The 24991-nt window shown below is 34.6% G+C and overlaps 1 protein-coding gene and 2 long non-coding RNA genes across 10 annotated transcripts in view; 1 reads left to right on the plus strand and 2 right to left on the minus strand.

Annotated features, from left to right (window-relative positions):
• The window catches only part of fru (sex determination protein fruitless), a 300477-nt gene that overhangs the window by 92449 nt on the left and 183037 nt on the right, over positions 1-24991 (plus strand). The window lies entirely within an intron of this gene.
• LOC138859035 (uncharacterized) overlaps positions 1-24991 on the minus strand; it is a 97456-nt gene that overhangs the window by 65543 nt on the left and 6922 nt on the right. Inside the window, exon 2 of the long non-coding RNA XR_011398076.1 lies at positions 22394-22484. This is a non-coding gene — a long non-coding RNA (uncharacterized lncRNA). The remainder of the gene's footprint in view (positions 1-22393; positions 22485-24991) is intronic.
• LOC138859036 (uncharacterized) lies at positions 4837-5578 on the minus strand. Of its 2 annotated transcripts, none has more exons than XR_011398077.1 (2): positions 5398-5578; positions 4837-5308 (listed from the first exon to the last, which is right to left on the minus strand). It is a non-coding gene; the product is annotated as an uncharacterized lncRNA (long non-coding RNA). The 2 variants fall into 2 exon arrangements; XR_011398078.1 differs by having other exon boundaries at positions 4837-5331.

Below are 24991 nucleotides of genomic sequence, written 5' to 3' on the forward strand. Positions count from 1 at the left end.
AAGTGGGCTGTGCCACACCCACTGTATAATTTTGAACGCGGTTCCTATAAAGTAATCTCATACCATCCCAGAGATAAAATTTAATGTCTCTGGCGTGTTTAGTGCTTGATTTATCGCGCTTTTAGTAGTTTTTAACAGTACCGTTATATGGGGAGTGGGCGGAGTTGCCACCCGATTTCAACTATTTTCACACCGTCAATAGAAGTGCTAAAAACATTTGCTTCCAGTGAATTTTGTTATTATAGCATTAGCGGTTTAGAAGATATGCACATTAAACCTATTAAAGGCGGGACCACGCCCACTTTTTAAAAAAAATTTTAACTGGAGATGCCCCTCCCTAATGTGTATTATACTCTGTAGCAACAGGTTGTGAGAATATAAAAAAATTATGGGATTTTAATACTTAAAGAGTAGGAAACTCCTGTTATAAATTTGGCCTTGAAAATATTAGTAGCGGGTATTCAATACATTCTGGTAGATTAGGGAATTCCCGTCTTAAGTATTTCTTTGAAAGTATTAAGCGGGTATAATGCATATTGTTCTACCGTATGCATGGTAATTCCCTGCAAGCAAAATGTGAGACCACGACAAACAACTGAAATATGGCGTAGCCGAAACGCACAAACGTTTGCGAAAATTTTATGAAAAGGAATGACAGAAAAACTAGACTCGAGTTGCTGGACTCTTTTTGCTCGTGTAAATGCACAGAGCGACACCAAAAGAGAATTTGCCGAAAACGAGGGTCAAAACGGTCTGTGTGTAAAAGCCCACTTAGACTACCACTGATTGACAGCGTACCATGTTAGAATACTCGTAACCATATGAGATCAAAGCAAATAATAAATTTGGTTTCTCGTGCAGCATCTTTTCGCGAACTGCCCGCACACCCAGATAGTGTTTGGTACTTAGAAATGGGTGAACATTTGTAAATATATACATACATATTATGATATAGTTGTAAAGCATACATATATTAATTGCCGTTACGCAGCATTCAAACCCAAATTTCACTAAGCTTTGTAGGCTCAGACGATCGGCGTTAGAACGGAGCAGTTTGAATCGGCTGCTCATGTGGTTTATATTCGAGAGAAAAGCTCACTCTTCTGCCATAGCGATCTCCAAATTGAGCGGTTTCTACCTTTCTCTACAGTACCGTTTCTACATTGCGTTGAGCTATTTTATTGAAAAGTTCTAAGCAGACGGTATAGCATGGTCGACTCAGCAGCTAGTCTACCGCTCTTTCAGGGCCCCATCTATACTTTCTCCATACATATACAGATGGATGTAAGTATTTAAATCACTATCTAACTGGCAACTCTAGAGTCTACTAGACCGTACATCGAGAGAATAGCAGCGGTAAAAAAACAACAACAACTAAAAGTAGCAACAACGCTCTGTCCGTTATCGGCGCTGAGAAACAAGAATTCACGAGTAACACAATTTCATATAAGAGCAACAACAACACTAACAACAAGCATACGCATAAAAATACAGCTTGCTAGCGAAACTCCAGCAGAACCAGAATATCTAAGCCTATTCTAATGTTGCTGCTGCTGCTGGCTGTTTGCAGTCATCTCTGCACCCGACTGCTGCTCGCTTCCCTCGCCCAGTGCCGATAGCAAGAGTCAGCATCTGGCACTCATGCGCCCGATCGCCGCCTGTGTGTGTGTATGGTAGCAATTTCAATTGCACTGTGCGCCAAGCTAACAATCACAACAACTACAGTAACAACAACAACACGCAGCAATGCAAAGAATACTCTAACAGCAATCATAACAGCAAAACATTGCCACTTGTGCTTGCGCCTGCCAGTTAGTAGCCAGCCGACCATGCCTCCACCTTCCCTTCACCAATACTCTGGGCGGTGGCAGCAGCAGCCAACACTTTACGCGCACCATCGCTGGTGTGTTTGGTTTATTTAGTCGATTTTGTTGTAGAATTTTTCTTAGGCACTTTTCGTTGGTTGCTGCTTGGCTGTGCATTGTTGTTGTTGTATTGTTATCGTTTGCGATTTTTTTATTGTGCACGCCACTGAAAGTATCTAATTCAAGTTAGAGACTTTCAGCACAAGCTGAGGCATTTGCAACGAACACTCGCGAAAAACAACTGCAACCGCAACGTTGTGTGGCACGCGAATTTAAAACGGAAGAATCGAAAAGAACTGCACATTTTGATGTTTAATATTTTTTTTTGTTTAATTTTGTATAATTTAAAACACATTACAAACGTACATAACTTATTGGTCGAACGTCTTTTTTTTATTGCTTTTGCATTGTTTGTTTGCTCGTCCGAGTGTTTGTTTCATTGGAACGGAAGAAAACAATAAAAACAGGATTCCAAAATTGTTGTTGTGCACACAAAAGCGTGATTTGATTTTCTGACAGTACTCATAATATTTGACATCGATTTTTTCAAACAATTTGGTGAAATGCGCTGCCACCTCAGGCTTGGCAAATGAACTAATCAAAGCAGGTGGCAAGCAAATATGTAGCAAGTTGCAGGCAACGATCCTTACTAAGCAGAATGTTTGAGAAATAATAGTAAAAAAGTTTTTTTTATAAAAGCCTATCACTTATATTGGAATAATAAATGTTAAAAATGAAGACAAATATATATAAATTACTCTATATTTGTGAATAAGTAGATATAAATATACAAATATTTCATTATAAAAAACGTTTTCTTTGACAAGATAACCAAACCAAAATAACTTACAACTAAATAAATGTATATATATAATATAAATAAATAATAAAAATTTAAGCCAACAAATTTATTTCAAAATCAATTTAAATTTTGTACATATGTAACATACAAGAAAAAATATTATTAATCAATTTAGAAACAAATGTATTTTGTAGTTTAATAATTAAATATACTATAAAAAAAAATTACAATTACAAGTAAAATAAAGTAATAATAAAATAAATAATAACAATATAACTAATTAAAACATAAAACTTTTAAACAATATGAAATTATTTGAAAATTAAAATAAAGCAAGTGTAAGTTTTTAACTTATAAATAATGAAAACCAAAAATCATTAACTTTAGCTGCACCGACTCTTCTCAAGTTAAAATAATTTGATTTGTATCGGTCAGTTTATGGGGCAGATATAGTTTTCCGATCCCAATAATATATTGGGATTATAAATATATTTCGTGAAGATATCCTGTCAAATAAAAAAGTTTTTGATACAAGATTTTGTTTATGTTAAGTTTGTATGGAAGATATATATTAAAGTGGTCCGATATACAATAGTATAGAATTGGGCAGCATTCTTCGGAAGAAAATGATGTGTGCAAAATTTCAGATCAATATCTCTAAAGCTGAGGAACTAGCGCGCGTGACTAAACCAACTCTACTCGTCATGCTGACTACTACTTCCTAGGGTCTCCGACGTTTCCTTCTAAGTGTTAAAAACTTATTGGCATGATTAATATACCTTGTTGAGGATATAAAAATAATTATTTTGAATAATCAAAATTTTATTACAATAATTAAAAGGAACACAATTTTAACTATCTAGATATAAACTAGTAAAGAATTCAATGGATATAACGAAAATAATTTATTTCTGGAACTTATGTAAAATTGTTAAATCTATAAAAAATGTTTATTATAACTTTCTTTATATAACTGCCGCTTAAACACAGTTAGATCAACAAATTTCAATTTCGAAAAATCGAAATAAACTAACTTTTACGATATAGTATTTTAATCATTTGAAATAGCCATAAAATAATATTAATTTGATTTAATAAAGTAAAATACTAAATATTTTAAAAAATAAAAAATAATTTTACAATATTAAACGTGAAATGACGATTGGAAATGAGTATAAATAATTTAAAAATATAAATTCAAAAAATATTTTAAAAGTTTTAATCATCAAAGTTCTTAGGAAAAAATAAACAATAAATCCATACAAGTATTCAATTAAGCGCTTTAAAAACTGTAATAAATAAATAAAAACAGTAAAAATATAACAAGAACTGTGCAATACTCCAAACTGACAAAAGAAACTTTTTTATCGAAGCAACATAAAAGTGCTTTAAATTATATAATGTAACAATGAGCTCATTTAAAAGAAAATGGTATCTAATACAAGGGGCTTGTGGTGCAATTTGACCTATTTAATGCTAGCTTTTTGAAAAAGTAAAAAAATTTACGAAAATAAAACAAGAGAACACTGAAAAATAATATATTTATATTTAAAGACACACAAAAAATTAAAACAAAACTTCTTTAGAATTACAAAAAAAAAAACAATTATTAACGAAAAAGTACTGAAGGCGCAAACAAATTAATAAAGGTTGTTGGTGCTTAATTAGATTAATTAAATCACAAATATAGCAAGTTAAATCAAGAAACATTGCATGACAGTATTAAAAAATATTGAATAAATCCAAATACAAGTGAGGAAATTTGCATCGAAGTTTCGTTAAATAATGGACAACTTTTAAAAACTTAAACACCAAGTTTCAACCACAGATACAAAGGACTCGCCTGTGGGCGTTGCTTTTGTTGAAATTATTTGCAATTAAGGTAACGCATTTAATTTTGTATCATTTACATAGACTGTACACCTTTCCATTACCTGAAAAAAATTTTAACAAATTTCTTTTACTTTTAAATAAAAGTGTAACACTTATCTCTAAAATAAATATTATATAATTATATTTTTAATGAAATTTAATCATCAATTTAGCTTTTTTAATTTGTATGAAGTGTATGTATAAGTTTTATTTTTTGAATTTGAAATCTAATTAGTATCATGGCTATTCCGGAAATTATGACAGTAATATATCACTTGTTCTAGTGAGCTGCTGTAATTGAAGCCCTAAAACAAATGTGCTATACAATATTGGTAGGTATGTATAAAAGTGCTCGAATGCAGAGACAAATGAAAAAATTTTCATAAAAAATTCGTCACTTCTTTTCAAACGCTCAAATTGCAGACAATTCCCATTTCTCGAATATATGTACAAGTACATACAAATTAAAATTATAGCAAAACTAGAAAAAAAAGTCGGTTGCACCCAAGCTATAAACCCCTTAACAAATAAGTATTCCATACAAAAACTTGATTTTGATCTTTCAGTTTGTATGACCGATATCGGTGACTCCAATAAATGAGCAGCTTCTTGAGGAAAAAGGACAACATTTCAGATCGATATCCCAATGGCTCCTTTGCGTGGTGGCTAATTAACTCAACTTGTCACCCTGATCATTAATGTATATACTTTAAAGGGTATCCGACGTTTCCATCTGCGAGTTACAAACTTTGTGACATTTTAATATATCCTGTTCAACGTATAAATATGAATCTTCGTTTATAAGATAAAAACAAAAGAGGTTTTACTTAGAAGTTAAATAAATGTTCACTAATTTACCAGTACGGTCCTAATGGATTTGTTTTCTATTTACGGTTCTCTAAAAAATATGATACATATATTTTAATGTTCCGCTTAACTTCTAAATTTTATTAACCCTCGTCGAAAATATATTTTGAACTGAAAGCTCACTTAAATTTATTGACTTTGATGCTCATATTATATTGTTTCATTATCTTGCCAAAATTTTTGACTCGAATACAGGTAATTCTTCTTGAAAGTATTTTCAATGCAGATCTTACTCAAATATTTTTAGTTTGATGTCAGTATTCTGAGAATCAAATATTTCTAAAAAGTTTTCATAGGGACGACAACTCTTCTTAATGATATTCTTAATCATTTCTAGTTTTATTCACATGATGTACAAACTGATTTAAGTCATCAATTTTATGAAAATAAAAAATTTCTACAGGTGGCAGTCATACCCAAAAATACATAATAAACTGTAAGCTTAACTAGAAGGTATGGCAACCGAGTTACTTCAACCTTAGTCTGGTAAAAGCTGGATAATAGAAATCTTCACCTTCATCTTTATCAGGACAGCGTCCAGTTAGAACACCTATTATTCCTGGGACGTGAACCTTGCTAATAGCAGCATCAATAGACACTCTAGGGTTGACCTGAGCCGAAAATATATCACAACCGCATAAATGCTGGTTGCTGACCAAAGCTTGTTGAGCTCGTGCGCGACCCATAGATCCAACGTCAAAACGCACAAATACAGAGAAACACGGGCTCGTTCCCATCCTGAAGAAATTAGCTCCTTTAGGTACTTTATATTTGAAAATTTATTTTTACTTTAAAGTTGAGTTTAAAGTTAAAAACTGGTTATTATTTAATCTAAAGATTACGACGAAAAAACCAAATGAAAATCATTGAGACCATTTCAGTATTTTTTCTGGTAGACTGTACCATGCAGGTTTGACGAAATTGTACTACAGATGTTGTTGCAGACGGTGTATTTTATTACTAGTTTTCTTACAAATTATAAGCGTTTATTAGATAAGATTTCTTTAACTGTTCTGCTGATTGGGGCTTGTTATATTCATTTGATTCTGTTTCTGTATATTTAATAGTCAGATCAAAGGTTCTTAATGTAAGTTTTATCAAGCACCTCTGATTATTGCGGGGTTAGGAGGGTTTAAGAAGTTAAAAGAGTTTTCTTTTTTACTATTTTTTTAGTTTATACAATCACATTTAATTTAAACAATTCAGCATATTAATGATACATATATAAACAGTATTTTGTGAAAATTTATTTATTTACAATAAAAATTTCGAAAACATAGTCGTTGGTACCTCATCTCATTATATAACTTAATATTATTTCATCTTAAATCAAAAAATAAAAATAAAATTCAGTAGTAGTACATAAATAAGTATATTTATTGGACGAAGGATAAAAATAATTAAAATTTGAATTTTTGACTGGCATTGAACACATTTTTTGGTTAAATTTACGTTTACGTGCGAAGCTCTGTACTGATGTGGCCTGATGGGCTCAACTTCCGGATTTTGAGTAAATATTTTAAGCATATTGAACTATTCAATAAGACAAAAAAACAAAATCGATTTTTTTTAAATTCTCAAACCCACCTAACCCATACGTGCAAACGCATAGTTGATATTGTTGTTTTTTAACTGAATACACATCGTCTATGTAATAGGGACATAACTATTAAAAGACAGGTAAAAAAGATCAGTACTTGATATTAATCTTGTGATGTCTGTCTTTTATGCCGCCGTGACTCGAAATGGTGAATGAATAGATATTAACAGCAGAATATTACATTATCCATGTATTATCTGTATAAAGCAAGTACAGCCCGGCACAACAAATTATTTTTACCAGAACGAGAACAATAAGGACTCCTTTGGCATCGACGAGCTTACTTTCAATAAATATTCACTACTCCCTTTTTATACTCTCGTAACCTGTTGCTACAGAGTATAGTTCTGTTTACCTAACGGTTGTTTGTATCACCTAAAACTAATCGAGTTTGATATAGGGTTATGTATAATGTATGTATGTAATCCGGGTGACTGTCTGTCCGTCCGTCTGTGCAAGCTGTAACTTGAGTAAAAGTTGAGATAGCCCACAAAACGCCATTAATCAAAAACAAATGAATTGCCATAACTAAGCTCCACATTAAGACACAATACTGTTATTTGGTACACAGCATCACATTAGAGAGGGGCATCTGCAGTTAAAAATTTGTTTTAAGTGGGCGTGGTCCCGCCCTCTAATAGGTTTAATGTGCGTGTCTCCTAAACCACTAACGCTATAATAACAAAATTCACTGGAAACAAATGTTTTTGGCACCTCTATCGACGGCGTGAAAATGGGTGAAATCAGGTGGCAACTCCGCCCACTCCCTATATAACGGTACTGTTAAAAACTACTAAAAGCGCGATAAATCAAGCACTAAACACGCCAGTGACATTAAATTTTATCTCTGGGATGGTATGAGAGAACTTTATAGGAGCGTTCAAAATTAGACAATGGGCGTGGCACCGCTCACTTTTAGGTGAAAACCCATATCTTGGGATCTGCTTCACCGATTTCAACCATATTCGGTACATAATATTGTTCTCATATTTCTATGTTAAAGTACGAAAATGGGTGAAATAGGATTACAACCACGCCTATTTCCCATATAACACCATTTTAAATTCCATCTGATTTTTTCACTTTCGTGTATGCAAATCAAGCAACAATAATTATATCGGCGTAAAACTTTGCGTGAATAATACGTTTAAAGTATACCCTCTTATGACCCTTCTAAATCGAACCAAAACTGTTCAAGTCCCTAGGTACTGAATTTGTGGACCCCAGTGCCTATAGTTGACTTTATGCCGAAAATATCGGTCAATGTGTAAGATATATTAGGTCAAGTAAAAAGTTCGTTCGGTTTTTATCTAAGAGATGGCGTTATTGTCCATAGTAGTAGTTTACGTGTCGCATCATGTCATACTATACGGTGCTGAAAACGTTTTTATTCGCGCTAAAAGTTTGTCTTTGACAGTTTTTCAATTGATTTACTCAGTTAGTTGTGAGCGCTCGTCAAAGATGGACACCAACAAAGAGAAAATTTGCTATATTTTACAATTTTTCTTCGATCAAAGCGAAAAAGCAGCCAAAGCGGCTGAAAACATTAATTTAGTTTATGAGTCCGATACTGTGAACGAACGTGTAGCACAAAAGTGATTTGCTAGGTTCCGTTCCGGTAATTTCGACGTCAAAGATGCACCACGCGTCGGGAGGCCTGTCGTCGAAAACTGCGATAAAATCATGGAAATAGTGGAAACAGACCGTCACGTGAGCACTTATTTAATTGTTGAGGAACTAAAGATAAACCAGAAAACCGTTTGGAACCATTTGCATAACCTTGGATTCAAAAAGAAGCTCGTTGCCGAACTAACGCAAAAAAACATGATGGACCGAATTTCCATCTGCGAATCGCTGCAGAATCGCAACAAAATCGACCCGTTTCTGAAGCGGATTGTGACTGGTGATGAAAACTGGGTCACTTATGACAACATCGAGCGCAAACGGTCGTGGTCAAAGCTAGGGGAAGCGGCCCAGATGGTGGCCAAGACCGGATTGACGGCCAGGAAGGTTTTGCTGTGTGTTTGGTGGGATTGGCAAGGAATCATCTACTACGAGCTGCTCCCCTATGGCCAAACGCTCAATTCGGCCCTCTACTGCCAACAACTGGACCGCTTGAAGGCAGCACTCATCCAGAAGAGGCCATCTTTGATCAACAGAGGCCGAATTGTGTTCCATCAGGACAACGCCAGGCCACACACGTCTTTGGTGACTCGCCAGAAGCTCCTGGAGCTCGGATAGGAGGTTCTAATGCACCCACCTTATAGTCCGGACCTAGCACCAAGTGATTACCATCTTTTCCTTTCCATGTCGAACGCGCTTAATGGTGAGAAGAGAGGCCTGTGAAAATTGGCTCTCCGAGTTTTTTGCACATAGGGACGCAGCCTTCTACGAGAACGGTGCATATTTGACTTAAATCGGACAAATGTACACAAAGTTATCATCTTTTGAAAAATCACCGAACGAACTTTTTACTTTACCTAATATAATTGAAATTCTTATAATAAAATATATGAATGCAACTCTCGATAATAGTATGTTTTTGTGTCAAAACTTGGTTGATCGCATCAATACTTTCTTTAATATACAATTTTGCAAACAACTGAAGTAATTTCTCGGTGTTTAATCCTTGCAAGTTGGGAGAGCATAAAATGTTTGGTTACATCCGAACTTAGAAATTCCTTACTTGTTAAAATTCAACAACAGCCCCGAAAAAACATATAAAAAACCAGTTCTGTATCAACCGATCAGCAGAATATTAACAAATAGAATTAATTAACAATGAAAGTATGAATGTGTGATGTAAGTTTGTAAATAAGTATGACATTAGCTCATTCAGATATTTAAGGAAAAAACACTTTGTCATTCTTTGTTCATATGTAAATATGTCTGCGCGATGATGTAGGCTATTGTATTGCAAAGGGTACAAATTCTGTCATCTATGGAAGACAAGATCTTCAATGCTTACAGAACAAGGCATTAAAATGTGCTCTCTCACATTGCTTTTCAACTGTCTATCCTGTTATTCCCTTTTGCTAATTTATTCTGGTTTTTTATGTGTACTTGAATGTGTGTATGTAAACAGGAAAAATCGAATTACAACACCCTTTTTTGCTCTGCTCTGAACTCTGCCAGAGCAAACCCTGCGTTTTGATGGCTTCTCAGGCTTCGCTGGACTGCATTTTTGAATTGGAATTTGTGATTTGAAAAATTATTCCGAAAATAAAAATGAATACAACACAACAAATAAAAGAAAGATGCACAACCAGATATACCTCACATACACACACACATACATGTGTACATACAATATGTTATTTCAAAATGATCCGCAAGTAAGTGAGTGCTGTTGTAGACTTTTGTAAAAGTCGCCTCGATTTCACATTTGGGTTATGGCGTTCTTACACAGTCGACAAAAAAGTGATCACCGCACACAAAATCACAGATAAATACAAATACATACATATAAGTTATTATATACTTATATGGCAGACAGTCATTAGAAAGGAACGAAGTCTGTAAACTTATGTGCACAGACACACAACCAGGCACACTTAGATGTACGCTTACCTCTCCTTTCGTTAATACTTACATTTTGTTGTTCGTTTGCTTGATCGAAAGACAATAAAAGCGCTTTGAGCCTAAATACCAGACAGCCGAATTGGAATAACACATACATAGATACATATATACACACATGTATATACATAGCAGTACTTACGCGCTGCGCCAAGGAGCATGACACCGTTGTATATGCTAACATTGAACGCAAGTTTTCAAGGGCACTCGGGCCTCCTGTCTGTGCCCGTATGTGGCACATGTGTTTGCACTTCTTTGAATGGGAATATTTTCGGTTGTTGTGGTATTTGCTAACCACTTTTGAGTTTTTTTGTATTTTGCATTTGGTAGGTCTGCGCGTTAAGACAAACTTTAAGTTCGAATAAGCTCTGGCTCCAGATTAGAGCTACGAAAATCACCGATAGCAAGAGGTAAGGATAGAATTTAATATGAAACTGATTCATTGTAGGCATCAAAGGAAGCCGCAATAATTCAGATAATCATTCAAACAGTATCATAATCAATATTTTAATATAAAAACAGGTTAGGGAAAGTTTTATATTAAAAACCTACAATAACAATCAAGTTGCATCGTAGGCATCGGAAAATATTGTAGAAGCTCGCATCCGTTTATACGATTAATGCTACAAACGCTTCCATAATCATTAAACTGCTTTGAATAAAATCGGAAATAGCATCCGAAAGAATATTTACGGTAAAATCTAGTATATCGATAGGCGATCCAAAAATTCTTATGATATATCCCTTTGCGCTTGATACTACTCCCTATTACAGTTCTCTGAGTATTAAAATCCGCCAAGTACTCAACTATCAAAATAATTTCAAGAAAATGTCAGACTCGTATATCTCAATAACTCTTTGGTATATGCCCAAGTAGTCTTACTATTGCAACTATTCGGTCAATCAACAATCTTTAAATACATGACAAAATTTGCTAATTGGTTATATCAAGGTCTAGTATAAAACATTTCACCTATGTTAAAAATCTGAGGCACAGTTTTTATCAAAAAAAAAATGTTAAAACCATCAAAAGCTCATTTCCGACAAAGTCCGACAGAGAAAAAAATCTAAGTTATATTCTATTCAAGATAACAAGTGTACGGAAATAAATTTTGTAGTAGTATGGACCCTGGAGTCACAATCAAAGATTATTATTGCAAAAAAATCTACAAATAGTATCAAGAAATGCTAAAAAGTTTATTTTTCAATGTAATTGGATCTTTCATGATAAATTTTGATCATAATTTTAATCCGATATTTTAAAGTATCTGAACACTTCCTTAGGTGGGTTTAGTCGATTCGTTTAGTCATAACTGTCCCGATTACCTTTTTCCCGAGCTTTAGATTTAACCTCTCATACAACGGATTATTCAACTATAAATTTATCTTCCAATTAGGTAACTAAGAAACATGTTTACTGAAATCCTTTTCGAATAAACAAACTCACTAACTTATTATCCCTGCAGCTCATATGATTTTGAATGTTTTAATAATTTCAAGGTACGATTAAATGTTACAAATTTGGAATACATTTCCTTCCATAGAAGGTTTGAAATAACTTTTTATCTTAAAAATTTTTCAAACTGAATCGCAATTATCTCAAACGTCAATATACAGAACATATAGTATTTTATCTTTATTTTTCAATTCAAATTTTAAGAAACAAAAAGACTCGTGTAAAGACTCAGTAAAATGTTTTTTTTTTTTCTAAAGCATTAAAATTTACAACGAAAAAGCATTGTACTTGTAGTAAATGACAAAACACTTGTTTTCGTAACAACTTCTGTACAAAACTTTTCATAATCCATATACAAAACAATAAGTATATCCGTGCAAATCTAATCTGTATACTAAAACATTTTTCACATATCAATTTAAGAACTTCCAAACGAAAAACATTTCCAGAAAAAAAGCTTATTGTAATAAACACTTTTTTCCTAACACATTGCAGATAAAGAATTCTGATTTCAAGTTTGCAAAATACGCGAATTTGGATTGCCAATATTTTTATTTGGGTGTCTGACTTTTGCACAACAAAAAACCACTAATGACACGAACGAGTGAATTGTGAAAAATTTTTGAGTGAAAACTATTGTTTTTTTTTTTTTGGCGAAAAGCGTGAGTTGTGCTTCGGACTACGGGTTGAGTTGTGAGGAAGAAGCAATTAACAAAAAACAGGACTTAACAAATTTAAAGATTTTCCTCAAGAAACCATCGTGAATTGGAAAGCTCTTGAAATTCATTGAAATTTGAAATCAAAAACGTGCAGATTTTAAAGTTTTCACCGAGGTTTGAAGAAATTTGAAATCAAAAACGTGCAGATTTTAAAGTTTTCACCGAGGTTTGAAGCGATTTGCAGAAGATAGACGAAGGTCAGTTATTCTTTCAGTTGCTCTTGTGTGATTCTTTATTTCAGTGGACTGAAGGAGTATAATAGCACAGACACTTTTTCATGAAAAAAACAACAACAAATTACAAATTTTATATGTACACAACAATGCTCGAGATTATGAGAGAAATTCAATACCGGATGCCTCTTTCTTTCCGTCCATTGTGCACAAAAGTCATAGCTTTGGAAAAAACTTGGATATCTGGAATATTCTATCGTGACATTCTGAGGTGATTGGTATTAAGTTGAAGTTTTTTATGTAATGCCTTTCCCACCCAAAATCATAATGCCAAAATCGGAATATTATGAAATTGTACAGATGTACTAAATCATCATAAATCTTTTAGCAGTGTATTAAATGATGTATACTTTGTCGATATGACACAAGTTTAATAAGAAACATTTTCGATGGATAACTTCGTGTGACTATGATACAATGCTCCAGTTTTAACCCCTTTTTTTGAGTATTGTATTGTTGTATAGAGGTGTAACGGTTTACAGGACACTTCCTACCAAACCATTACAGCTGGTGCCCGTAGAACCTTTGTCTGTAGAAGTTTTTGCCTTTTATGTGAACATCATCTATAATAAAACATAACGGCATTTTTTTCTGCGAATTCGCGGTTCGAAAATACCAACCTTTTTGAACCAATTCCTTTAGATAACATTTAGTGAACTTTGGTGAACGCATTTCTCTTTCGATAACCTGAGTTGGTGTTAAATATATGTATATTTATTGATTAATGAGATCGGTGATACCTTTTCTAAATTGTACATAACGAGTTTCTGATAACCGTATATAGATTTTTTAGCAGGCTCCTCAAGCAATAGATAAAAACACTCACTGGAATTAAAGGTCCAGATAAGCTGATTCAAAGTCGTGGCAATCGTTCATTCACGTTCACTGGTTACCATCGCGATATTTTCGTAATAAATTTATGAAGGCATCTCGAAAAGTTTTAACCATCTTTATTTTTAGTGAAAGGAAAATATTTAATTAAAAATTTAAAAAAAAAAAATGTTTTTAAAACCGTTAACTTCGGTTACACCGAAGCTATAATCCCTTCACAAACACAAATGTTCCCCTCCTCTTCAAATAAAAAAGTTTACCTTTATTCCGATCGCTCAGTTTATATAGCAGCTATATGCTATAGTGATTCGATATCGGCCGTTCCAACAAATGAGTAGCTTCTTAGTGAGGAAAGGAGCGACTAGTTCGTATATATACAGACAGACGGACGGACGGACAGACAGACGTTTCCTTCTGGGTGTTACAAACATCGTGAAAAACTTAATATACCCTGTTCAGTGTATAAAACTTGTAATCGGACGACGGAAACACAGACTTGTCGAAATGAAACCGATTCGCATTTTAGGTTAAGGCCCAAAAAAGTGTATAACATTTGCATTTCGGTCACAATAACTATGTAAATATATCACACGATGATGACTAACTAACTTAAAACACATAAACAACAACAACAAGAGCAACTCATTTAACACCTACAATATTTGTTGAACAAGCAAATTAAATGCAATAAATTCCGAAGCGTGAAAATCTAGCCAAACAAACACCAAAATACACACACATATTTGCAACAACAAACATGCACATGGAAATGGCAACAATTGCATATTCAATTACAAATATAAACATGTATGCAGTTGCGGGCGCTTGTGTAATTAGCTTGTTAGTTAAAGCGTAATCAATTAAAAATAAATATACGTCATTGATTGTGAATTTCAATTTGAATGTCAAACTCGCGTGCAAATCACACGATTGCAGGCGAAAGCCACGCGTATGGTGTGTGTGTTGTTGGCGCTTTTAGCGCTGTAACGGCTGCACTAGCCACCCACATGCGGCTGTTTGGCGGGGAGCTAGGAGCGGATGTGCTGGTGGCTAAAGCATAGTCTGTGCCGGCGGCTCGCTAATTCGTGCTTGCAACGTGGCACTCGGACTCACTTTGTTGCGTTTGCCAGTCAAATTTGGCTAATTTAGTTGTTTGCGAATTTTCGCAATTTGCAGTTATTATACGTGAACACACATCCACATTCACGCTCTTCGACGTTGTTGCATCGCTAGCATAGTTGTCAACATTGCTTACACGCACACTCATTAGCACATCAACACGTCTAATGACATTGTGTGCGTGTGTGTTTGTTTGTATGCGTGGGCGTTTCGAGTCGAGCAATGCAGGCTGCCAACTGCATTTTGCTAAGCACATGCTCAAATATTTGTAGAGATAAACGACAGCCCAGTCGCCAAGAATATTTCCACCAAACAACTAGTTACAAATAAGTTTGTGGCATTGGTGTTCGGCACAAAACAATGACACAAGAGAAAATTTGCTAAGGTTACCTAATCTCCATTTCTATACTTACCATATATACATAAAATAAATATTAATTTACTGAAAATTACATAAATCAACTAAAAAATGTATAGCAAATCTATTTATTGAAAGAAAGTGGCAGCAAATAATGCTCAACTCGGATAAAATTGCATAAAATTTACTTTTCAGGTTTCTATGTTTTTTATTTCTTTGAAAAATATAAAATAATCTCTAAACATTTTATAATTTTGGGCGAATAAAAGTCAGCTTCATTGTCGCCGAGTCAGGTGAAGAATGTTCAGTTTTTGTATTTTCATTGATCGAATTTCCAAAATCCTTAACGAACTGCGATATTTTCATCAATGAGATAATCTCTTTTTATATCTACTGATTACAATGCAAAGAACTTGACACATTAAAGTAATATTAGATAAAAAATACATTGCATAATCACGCAAAAAGAGCCAAACAAAATTTCCATTATTTAAATTAGAAATTAACTAATTTCCGAAAGATAATAATGATTAAATTGAAAACTCTCAAATAAAAATAAATTCACAATTGCTTTATTTAATTACTTATGACAAAATTTTAATCTTTACTCATACTGCTTCAAATATTTCCTACTGGGTATTAACCGACTTTGCAAAGATGAGCTGCAATCTTTGGCGCTGTCTTATGCTAAGCATTCGTTGCAGCTGCACGCATGTAGGCGTCACTGCCGTTGGTGACTCTATTAAAGCTGCTCGACAGCAACTAATTTGCAACAATCAATAGTCGAATTTAAAATGCAATAAATGTGTAATATTTATTTATATACTATTCGAGCGCAGCTTGTTTCGTTTTGTTGTTGTTTTTTTTTTTTTTTTTTGGAATTGTTTAACTTACTTCTGCTGTTATGGTCTGATTAATTGCCCACACGTAACGCGTGTCAATTGAAATAAATGTGTATTTAATTAACACTAAATTCAACTGATTTCGTTGCACAAATATGGTGAAGTGATTCGAAGCAGAGTTTAAGTAAGAATTGAATGTCAATAAAGGCCACCATGGTTTGGTTGTTGTTTTTCCAAGGTTTACATACATAAATATTATATTATATCAGCGACTTGAAGGATGCACCATTTTTGGAAATTTTTTCTGAACAATAAGTCTTTTTAAGCTCCAAGAACAAGTTACTTGCTACTAATCGGCTAACATATGCTAAGTATATATACTTGTATAACTACTATCGTATGGGATAAGCGGTGAGAATTTCACCACTAAACTCAATGTTGAGAAATCGTGAAGAGATGGTAAGGCATCTGTTTGAAAATTTTTTTGTTTAATTGTTACAAATTTTTCTAGACTTATAAAATAAAGTGAACAGTGACGAGTGAACATCGTGACGAGCTGAGTCGATTTAGCCATGTTCGCCTGTCTATATGTCGCATACGCATATACGCAAGCTAGTCCTTCAGCTTTTGAGATATCGATCTGAAATTTTGCACACGTTCTTTTCTCTCCAGAAAACTGCTATTTTGTCGGTACCGCCGATATCGGACCGCTAGGCTAGACCGGACTGGCGATCGGTTTAGTTCATGTATGGAAAAAATATGAAAATTGATATGAAAAAGTGAAAATATAATATTATAAAATGTGGGCCAAAAATAACAGGTGACTTGTAAGGCGTTTAATATAAAAATAAAAAAAAAATTTCCAAAAATCATTATTCATATTTTAGACGGAAGTAAAGGCATTCAATAATTTTTAGGACAGGGATAGGTATATATATGATATTTAGTGCCGAATCTCTTTATTCTAAGCGAAATACTTTCACTTAACTGCAATGAGATATTTCATCCTTCGTAAGTCAGACAGATGACAATCAATATATTGATCATATGGGACTTAGGGATGGCGTGGACCCATTTCATTGATATTAAAATTCAGGCCATAACGGAAGGACGGAAATACTTGGTATCAATTTATGGGACCTTGCGAATTGTACGGATCGATGATGGTCATATTTAACACATGTAAATAATACTATTTTTGCTAAGTTTTATATTGTAATGTAAATCTGCATGTACATCACAAGAACAAAATGTGTTCGTAAATTGAAAATTTTTTTACAGCTTTCTTTTCTTGATATCATTTACTTTTGGAAAAAATACTGAAAGATTTGTCATGGGTTTAAGGCGCTTTGTCGACAGTGAAGACCTAATTAACGAGTGCTTTGTCTGGATTCACAAAAGAACCAGCCCCATGGTAGAATATCAGTCATAGAACCTAACCTTACCTAACTCTGGTAACGATCTAAGTTTATGCTATAATAGGGTGCGGAACTCCGACAACAGTCTGAAAAATCGTAGATGAATATCATATGATAACTTGATACATCTGTAAAGACGGTATGCTCCCAATTTAAAGCTATGATGGAATGATCGTATCGCCGGATTGCATAAGCCCGTATGCGTACTAGAAATCGGTTCACTAAAAAAGGTGTTTTGCAGAGAATTGACAACACTATGTAGTATATGGGTTATAGTAACGCGAAGTTTGAAACCTAAAATTTATTTGAAAAATCTCAAACAGTAACCAATTGGAATCATCGGTTTTATTGTATTAAAATAATCGAATGATGTCATTCCGTGTTATTGCTGCGCATCGGCAGACAATATGTTGTTATGATTCTCCTGGCATTGTCACATTTCGTCATACGTCCAATGAACCAAATGAAGCAATCAACGAATTTAGATGAGAACAACAACAACATCAACATATTATAAGACGATATAATGGTGGCAGCAGCGGCGCAGATAACGCTCACTGCAGTGACAGGCATGCAGGGTCAGGTTAAAGTTGAATCATTCATCAGAGCATTTACATGCTTACAAGCATAATATTTGTCGCCGCTTTCTGTAGCCGTTTAGAAAAGCCAAACGCTGACCAACTGGCAAACGCCTGACAATTGTCCGTTGACAGATGCAAGTGTGTCAGCGTGGAAGCGCTGACCGGCTGCCAGCAACAGCGATGAAAGCAACAAAGACAGCTACACGATTTCGTTGTCAACGCGACTGTTATGGCAGTGCGCGTCATCACAAATATAATATCTCCAGCGCGAGGTACGAGCATTGAGACGTGGCTCTCCAAAGTAGACAGCGGCGCGCAAAGTGACCGCATCAGCGTGTCGTATGCGTTATTGAATGCTTTTACTTTGGTTAATTAATCAAACCTACTACGAACAATATTGAACAATATTATAATTAACTGCTGTTACTACAATAATTACATACAAATACGGATAAGTATACTTAATGGTCAGCTGCTATGGTGGCCGCTCTAAGTAATTAATCGCTGTGCAAAACCCAAAAAGCAAAAAAAACGCATAAAAATGGAAATTGCATGAAAATGAACAACTGTTCGGCTAATGAAGCTGCGCGAATTTCGTGCGAAATATTGAACGCTTTCAGATCATTTATTTCTCATGCGTCACAACGCTGGCCGGCCAAGCGGCGCGGTGCGGAGGTCAGACGTCGCGGCACGCCTCTTACATACACTTGAAAAGTAACAACAGCGCTCTAGCCGCCACAAACACACATAGTACATACCTATGCGCGATCCCAAACTGATTTATGTATATATATATACCTAAGTGTATATGCTTGTGTGTGCGTGTGCATGCGAAAACTTTACAAAGTCGGCTTGTATTGTGTCCTTGAAAAACTTTAATTCGTGCTGTTACTAGTTTAATATGTATTTATTGCGCACTCTTGTTGCTTTTATTGTTGCTTGTGCGACTCGCCAATTTCTTACAAACGCAAAACTGTATAGTCTCAAACTAAAAGCAACAAAAAGTTGTGTGTTAACCTTGAACGCGCGAATTTGGTTTGTAAGTCACGTCTATCGCTTTGTCGTTATTGTTATTATTTTCTATTTTTTTTCGTTTCTTGGTTTTGGTTTTTTTGTGACGACAACGCAATTGCAAAAAGGTCTCGACGCAGCACAAAATGAAAATATGTAAGAGATATAAAAAGTAACAGCGCGTCTGCGGTAGCACGCATGCGCGGTGGCCAGAACAACGCCAGAAGCAAGATGTGCCATGGGTTAAATTTTGCACATTTTCTGTGCGCTTGCGAATTTTTGTTTATTTCAAAGTTTTTTTTTTCGTTTTTTAGACTGTTTATTTTCATTTTACCTTTACGGTTTTCATGTAGTAAGCAATAGTTTTTTAGTCGCTTTTATCAAAATTATAATAAAGCATTTTGCTGACCACATTGACGAGAAGTTTTGCGTCTTTTACACGTTTCCAAATTAACGCGTCGCGTCTTTAAATGCCTCGGTTATTTATGCATGTTGGCTCACATATTTCAAATACTTCTGGTTTGTTTCGAGAACTCAGCATTTAGATAGTTAGTATTTGTAAAGTTTGTATTTGAACAAACACCTCAATGCCAAATCGACATTGTTTTTCCCTTTACTTATTTATCATAAAACAATCACGTAACTAAACGAGATAAACTTCAAAGTAGTCCTATCTTGAAAGGATTTTATCATTTCGATAGCCCAACTTCTAAGGAGGCTAATGTATCAAAGAAGCTATACGACGAAATTTCGTGTGAAAACTTACTATAAGAAGAAAGATAAGTTTATAATATACACTTATGGACAAAATAATAGGTGTGCGTTTAGCTGGTACTGTTTTTTATCCAAATGGTGAAGTAACTGTTTCTTTTTTTGATACCGTTACATATTTGCGATGAAGGCGAAAGAGTAGTACATAAGTATCAACAAATTGCACTACTATTTTGTTAATTTTGTGTATAAGTAATATGTTTTAAAAAATAAATGTTATTTCGAAGTGTTTTTCATATTAATGTTCCTTTGAACAACATAAACTAAAAACAAGAAATTATTTTAAATGGGTCGTAAAAGCCACTGTTCCGATGTAGAGTATCGATTGGTAAAAAATTGCTTGATGAAGGAAAAACGTATAAATTCATTGCAAACACGTTAGGGAGGTCGAAAAACTTTGTAACTAATGCTCTAAAACAAAAAAATGAAAAGGAAACTCGTGGTCGTAAAAGAAAAACTGGCCTGATTAATGATTGCCGTATACTTCCCATGGCAAAAAAGGAACATTTTGTGACTTTAAGGCGAATTGCAGCAGAAGTTGGACTAAATGTTAGCTCAGGGACAATTCGGCGTCGATTAGTGAACCTTAATCTACCGGGGCGTAAAGACAGAAAAATTTCTCTTCTAAGAAAGATCGACATACAGAAGAGAAAAGCTTTTGCCGCTGAACATAAAAATTGGTTCGGTCCCACTGAAGAAAAAAATGGCGAAATATTTGATTCAGTAACGAAGTCAAGATTAATTTTTATGGAAAGGATTACCGAAAAAATGTACCGAAGAAAGGATAACTTGAATTTTTTGATTTTATTCAGAAAAAAATATTTTACTTATTTTATTTTGACCAATGATATTTCTTATTTTGAAAAAAAAATTCAGTTTTAAAATTCGGAATGAAAGATTTTCGACATATTATATTTAATAAAGTAAAGCGTAAATATGTCTAAAACAACAGTTCTTATGATGTAAGTTCAACTAGTTCAAATTCCAGTATTTTTCTGCTAAGTTATTGAAGCACAAAACTAATAGACTAACTCAAAAGCACTTACAAACAAGTAGTTTTACAAATTTATATTGACAAGAGCAGGCAAACGCCTCAAAGGCATTTCGCATCAATAAAACGTGAATATTGTGTGCGACTAGAATATGGCAAAAAAAAACAGAGATTTCGAAATCATGAAATATTGCGAACAACGCAAAAAGAAACCCTATAAAGAATGTAAAATTTGCAAAACATTATGCGAAATAAGACGAAATAAGACGAAATGAAAAAACACCGAACAAGAACTGTAGAAAAAATAGACAGAAAAATTAAAAACAACAACAAAACGCATGTTAAGCTTACTAAAACACCTTTGAAAAGGCGAAACGTTTAGAAGCGAACAACAAAAAGCGCTAACGCGCAAAAATATTGATACAAAAATGTGCAAAAACAATTACACAAGCAACAACTAGATAGAATTTTAGCAGCAAGCAAACGAAATTAATATAAACATTTGTGTGAATTTTATGTCTTCCTTCTAATTTGCAAAAAGAAGCAATAACAACTGCGCCGAAATAAAAAAAAAGTGTTGCTATGTTTGCATTGCAGTGTCCGCCCGCGCGCCGTAAACTCCTGTACTGCGTCAACAACAACCACGCGCACTAACACATGCGCAATACATGTAAAGTCGGCGAAGTGTTGGTGGACGCGCACAATGTTTGCACGTGTTTGGGAGCGATTTTCTATGTGTGCGTGCGTGCTACGTGTAAATATGTTTTCGCAAAAATTTCAAACTTTAAATTGAATGAGCTCCAATAAACACTTTGTGCGTGTATGTGTATATTTGCAAACGCGTACCTAAATTGAACCCTAAACAACTGCTGCTCCAAAATGTTTGCATTCTCGCACTACTCACTTTTCGTTTGCGCTCTGTCTCCGATTCGCACCTCACACACTTCGCATTCTCTTTCGTTATGTGGAGCGCGCGTTGCCCGTAAGCAAAGCTTTGCTCAAATTTATGCTGAGCTTAAGCGGCGCAGTGAGCGTGCACTGACCGACTGACTGAGTGCCTTAGTGACGGTCACACGCGCATTGTCCGAAACAACGGCGATGCGCTGATCCAACGCTCGCGCGGCAGCGACATCATCAGATGCGCTGCGATGCTTGTCATCGATATTTTAGCAGTTAATGTCAAAGTTAATGGTGTCATTGTTGTTGTTGTTGTCATGTAAATTTGCTCTTATTGTGATGCTGGCTACTGCTGCCGCCACCGCCTAAACCTCACTTTTCGGCTTTGCGGCTGCCGCTGATATTATTGACGTAGTGTTGTTGTTGTTATTACTATAGTTTTAACTGCTGTCTTTGCAGGTTTCTGTGAGGTTTTTCTTATGTTATTTGTGTAGCTGGCATCATTGCATGTTGTTAGGTTTTATTTCTTCGCCATTTTTTTTATTTCACATACATTTTTGTTGTTGTTTCTATTGACTTACTTACGGATTGGCTGCTTGTTTGGTTACTTTGTCTGCTAGCTTCAGCTGCCGATCCAAACTTCTTGCCATTCAAGGACAGTCCAAATAAAACCTAAAGTAAATAGATATATGTATATAAAAATATATATTGTATTTACACATCACATATACAGTTGTGTTCATAATAATAACAGCACTTCATCAAAATTGAAAATTAAGCAAATAACTTTGGTTCTGTGTATTATACAATTAATACTATATATTATTAATATAATATATATAAAGGAGGTGAAAGAGGTGAGGGAAAAAGAGAATGCTAAAAATAATTGTCCACTGAGATTTAAAGATACAGTTTTTGTTGAATATATGAAATATACGTTGTTCACAAAAAAAGCAGCACTGCATATATTGACACAAACTTAAAAATTGCAAAAACATAATGAACTAATTCAAAGTTTTAATCTTATATTTGATTAATTAATTAATATTTAGTAGCAAGGCCAGCATTTTTGATTACAGCGTTACAACTGCGCTGCATGTAGTCAACTAACTTCCGACTCTTGTATTTTCGTCCAAAGCTCTGCACTATTTTTAGGCTTAGCTGTCTTTATTGCGTTTTTAACATCTGCCTTTGATGGGATTTACATTCCATTACATCGATTTCTTTTTTATGGAACCATGATTTCACCCGCTGGCTAGTATGCTTAGGATCATTATCTTGCCGATACACTTTAAGCGGCATATTCTCCTCCGCATAAGGAAACATAGTACACTCAAGGACTTCCTAATACATAAATTGATCCAGGACGCCAGAAATCTTGTTTATCGGATCGTCACCGTAGTATGAAAAACACGCCCATATCATAATGGCAGCACCACGATGTTTTACGGTCTTCACTGTGAATCTGGCGTTGTATGCTATATTAATTGGTCTTCTTACATGTTCCCGACGTCCATTAGAGCTGTCCATTCAAATCCAGAGCTGATTGTTGGACTCATTTTCGTCATTTATACAATTGTTCGTTCTATGCGAGCACTTGTCGCACAGCTTGTTCACGAGTTTCACGTTAATTTTTCCATTTTATCGCATTTGAGATCATTTTAGAACTGCATTCCATAATTGTTTCAATTTTCCGGTATGTTTTTTCATTTTCTCTTAGTTTTTTAATAACAGTTCGTTTTTCTTTTGTGCAGTGTTTAGATCGGCCCATTTTACTACGTTTTTTTAAATAAGCAAATTTGTAGATGTATTGTCTAAATATTCAATAACACGTACCAATCTTAATAAAAAAATTTCTGTAATTAAAATGTTTACGCAAAAATAGACATTCAGTATACGCTGCTATTGACAGCTTGAAACGCACGTTTGCAACTACCATAACTGCCTGCGAAAAACATTTAACCATTCATTTTTGCCTGCACATAATACACCGTTATAACTGCGCATAGCAATAGTAAAGAACAATATACCATAAACTGAGTGCTTGTAAATTAAACTTAACAACTGTTAGGAAGAATAAAATTGGATGACATGCTGCTATCTTAGTGAACACAACTGTATATGTGTACGCTATATCGTAACTGCTTCGCCTGCAATTTTCAGTTTATCGAGACGCAATTTCAAAAGGGAGTAATAACTTTGTAGCTTTCATGAATTTTTAAGACTTGATGAGGCTAAGAAAATACAGTTGACGTCTAAAATATGTACTGTATGCAATGTATTTGTATGTAAATGTCTATCCCATTTTCTACGTCCTGCATCTACAAGAATTTGTGCAATGTGCCATAAAAAGGGCACCTACCTAAAAATTTGTTGAGAATTCATAAAATTGTTGATCAGAAACACTTCCTGAGGTGTATCAGTGTGTAACGAGTGATATTTCCCAGTTAAAAATTAAGTAGAAAAAAAATCTATGATGCTACGCAAACCGCTTATCTTCTCTCACTAAGTCGGCGTTCACATGGGGACTCTTTTGTCGCTCATTATCGGCAAATTCTCTTTTGGAGTCGCTCTGTGCGAACACACGAACGAAAGAAATCCAGCAATTCGAGTTTCTCTGTCATTTCTTTTCACAAAATTTTCGCAAATGTTTGTGCGGTTCGGCTGCGCGACACTTAGAGCGTGCTGAATTGTTTAATTTGTATGTTGGGATAGTAGTCTCGCATTTTACTAACAAGGAAGTATCATAAATAGGATAGAACAACATTTTGAATAACCGCTAATAATATCTTCAGGAAAAACGGAAACCCCGAAATGGGTAGCAGCGAGCTGTTACGAATAAGAACACAAAGCGTGCTACCCGAGCACGAGCGGCACGATCCCATGGTCTTTCCTCATCGTCCCCTCGCCCACAATAAACCCGTTTGGGCGACAAAAGAGTTCGTATATGAATTGGGATTAAATTGTTTGATTTGATGTCCATATTTGCTTTATCTAAGTAAATAGTTGGACTAAACATAAACAGATGGCAGCCTTCCCTTAAAACTAGAAACAACTTAAGGGTTTCTTAACCCCGTTTAGTTTGATATCAAATTGGTATTAATTTATATATCTTACCAAAAGGTGTATTCAGGTTCGGTATCCCCAAAAAAAGTTTGTGAATTCATAGATTATCATAA

The sequence above is a fragment of the Bactrocera oleae genome, chromosome 2, assembly GCF_042242935.1.
Source record: "Bactrocera oleae isolate idBacOlea1 chromosome 2, idBacOlea1, whole genome shotgun sequence".
Classification (NCBI taxonomy): Eukaryota; Metazoa; Arthropoda; class Insecta; order Diptera; family Tephritidae; genus Bactrocera; species Bactrocera oleae.